Source organism: Pteropus vampyrus, unplaced genomic scaffold (assembly GCF_000151845.1).
Source record: "Pteropus vampyrus isolate Shadow unplaced genomic scaffold, Pvam_2.0 Scaffold162, whole genome shotgun sequence".
Classification (NCBI taxonomy): domain Eukaryota; kingdom Metazoa; phylum Chordata; class Mammalia; order Chiroptera; family Pteropodidae; genus Pteropus; species Pteropus vampyrus.
Window position 1 is genome coordinate 603,530 of NW_011888943.1, and position 3,530 is coordinate 607,059.

The following is a 3,530-nucleotide window of genomic DNA, read 5'->3' on the forward strand; positions in this document are numbered from 1 at the left end:
TGTATACATGAAACAGTAACAGCTTTCAAAAGCTATTAAGGAGGAAACAAGAAAGGGTCCATGGTCGAAATTCCCAGGAGAAACCTCTTTTAGGCAGTGCGGTGAGAAAGGTTTTTGTCATTAAGCTTTGGCCGAGGAGATGGGGAGGAGGCAGCCGGAGGAGGAGGGAGCAGGCTGGGCCCGTGCAAACGCCGCGGTGGTGAGGGGCTGGGCCTGATGGAGGCCGGCGGGGCTGAGGACCGCCAGCAAGGGCCATCTAAAGACGGAGAGGAGATCAAGCAGGTGGACAGGCACAGCTCACATCGGCCTCTGTCAGGACAAGACAAGGATCTGGGATTTTATGTCAAATGTCAAAGGAAGTCAATGGAAGGTTTGGGGACAGATATAACTTTTTTAAATTAATAGATTTCTATAGCAGTTTTAGGTACAGAAAAACCGAGCAGAAAGAACAGAGTTTCCACGTATGTCCTCTTCCCGCCACCCTAGGATCTCCTGTGTCAACATCTGGCTATAGTGTGCTACATTTGTTACAACTGACCAATCCATACAGATACGTCACTATTAACTCAAGCGCACAGTTCACGTTAAGGTTCGGTCTTGGTGTTGCACATTCTATGCTGCCTTCGGACAATTGTATACAATGGCCTGGATGCCCCCTCACAACACCACACACGGCACTTTCACCGCTGAGTCTGGGCTCCACCCACTCACCCGCCTCCTCCTCCCCCTGCCCCCGGCCCCTCTTCTTGTCTCTGCGTTTTGCCTTCCCCCCAATCCCATGTAGCTGGAATCAAACAAGTAACCCTTTCAGACTGACTTCTCTCACTTGGCAATGTGCATTTAAGGTTTCTCATCGTCTTTTTGTGGCTTGATAGCGCGTTTCTTTCTGGCGCTCATCTTCCAGGGCATAGGCATGTAACAGCTGGTCTATCCATTCACTTATTGAAGGCCACGTAAGGTTCCTCCATGTCTTTTCCGGGCTGGAGAGGTCATTTCTGTTTACTGCTGGATAAGATTCCATTTTCTGGCTGTGCCACAGTCCGTTTACGCATTTGGTCATGCTGTGTGAGAATGAGGTGACGTGCTGATTGATCGGTCGATGGTCGCTACCTCTGAAGAAGGGGAGGAGCGGGCCGAGCAGAGGGGAAAGTCCGACTGCCATGCTCTGCCTGGTCCTCTCCGCCGCCCCCTGTTCCCCAGAAGCCATCCACCCACTGGAAAGCAGCCTGCAAGCCCCACGTTCCCACAGCCTGACCTCACATGAGCCCCCCTGGAATGACAACACAATGAAAATAAAAACACAAAAGGGGCTCTCCGCGATGAAACTGTCCTCAAAACCATGGCCACATTCGAAAATAACCTTCCGTCAATTTTTCCACACTGGTTCCCAGCCCACAGTCGTGTCTGCTGGAAACCGGGCAGACGGGGCTTTGAAGATGGCTCTGCCCCTCCGGAGGGTGATTCAGAGCTGGGCTTGGTGACTGTGTGAGCGTGTTTTCAGACAGGCCACCAGAAGCTCTGCATTGTTTTAGGCTCCCTTCAAGCACAGGCAATAAATCAAACTCGCTGAGATGCAGGCTGGGGAAGGCGGACCTCAGGGGCTGCTCGTGGTGCTGAGCAGCTCTCATCAGACCATCTTAGATCAAGGGCGGCCTGGAGGGAGCGGGTGCAGCCTTCCTGGTTTTCCTGTTGCTCAATGCATGTTTTCAGCTCGGGTGTTTGCCACCCAGGCTGGGAAACAGAGCGAGAAGGGGCCGATTTGCAGACGACAGACTCCGAATCCAGGAAGCGGGTAGGGACTGCCCCAAACATCAGGGTTCCAAGCCGACAGGCTGTGAAAAACCCACTGGATGTATCATAGCATCACGCAGCTTAGTGCGGGGGTGACTCCAAGGCGGGGGGTGGGGGGATCTCAAGGAACTGACCAGCCCTGCCCGAGCCTGGTCCTCTGCTCCATGGGATAGAAATGACAAGACTGGTGCCCACCCCCTGGTGCTTGATTGTTTCGAGGATGAATTCTTGCCTTTTCCCCCTAAGACACCAGTTTTTTTGAGGTATAATTAAGGTACCATAAAATTCACCCATTGTAAGTCCATGGTTCAGTGAGCTTCAGTGCACTGAGACGGTTGTGCAGCCACCACCCCAGTCTCGTCTGCAACACCGCCATGGCCCCGACACTCCTCTGAGCCTCTTGGCAGTGAATCCCTGTTCCTGCCCCAGCCCGAGGCAGACACTCTGGAGCTGCGTCCGGATGGCGGAGTAAGGAGTGCCTCGCTCAGGCCGCGTTTTCGGCAGATACAAGTCCCAGAATCAGCAGCATCTTATCTCAGGCGGGACCACCTGCCTAGGCTGGTACACTGCATAACCTGCACGATCACCCGTGGTACCCTGCAGTGTGCCTTGGTCACTGTCAGTGAATGTTCCTAAAAATAATATTTCCTGGGGAAAATGCTCAGGACAACAGAAAGTAGATGGAACCGGAAACTCTGAACAAGTGTGGTCTTCATTTGTTTAAAAAAAAAAAGGTATGTATATAGACATACACACACACATACAAATAAAAGACTAGAAGGAAATATTCGAACTTTTGGTTAGAAAATGAAGGTAATGCATTCATTAGTTTCTTCGTTTTTCAATACAGATGGATCGACTCCTATGATGATGTAGTCACAAAAATCTTTAAAATCCTCCTGTCGATTTTGGTTTTGGAAGGAAGTAAGAAATAATAAAACAGCCCATGCCTCTGTTTTGCACATGTAAGTACACACACACGCACACGCACATGCACACACACACGCCATACAAAATAAGATTTTCACAAGACGATTGAGTAAGCTTTGCGAGGCCAATCTCATTTGTATAATTGTATTAAATGTCCTTTCCTTTATGGGTTCCCCCAGACAAGTTAAAGGACAAAAGCTTCCTCGTTCTTCAAAGGGGGTCACCTCTCCATTTGTAGGAAACTAGAAACTGTCTTTCTATGAACCCCCTGCATGTGCTGCACCCTCATAAAAATCAGGGGCCATTGAATGAATAAAATACTTTTGAGCTGTCTGCAAGGCAGTCATTTCCTGCAAGGTCTCCCCATCTGTGATGTTCTAGGGTGAGCCTTCTGAGACAGCTATTTGCTGTTCATCAATCATCATTTTTCAAGTCTGCTGGAAAAACTCCTTTATATCTGATTTGTAATGGTATACTTCCATCAGGAGACTGGCCATTTAAAATAAAAGAAAGAAAAAGCTTAAATTTCCCCAAAGCCCCCTTGTTTTGGTTAAATGAAATTAGTAACGTAAAAGTAATGCTAATTGTAATTAAATGTAATGGATATTAAAATGTAAGTACATACACAGACGCCAACCACATGGAATACCACATTAGGTGCATTACTATTGCTAGCTCTCTTGGTTAATCAGCTACTTTTTAAGCAGGATCCCTTAAAAGATACCATCACTTATAGTCCAGTATCATAAACTGTAGTTTAGGCTCTGTTTATGCTGGAGGAGATATAAGGATGCTTCTTCCTAGAACTT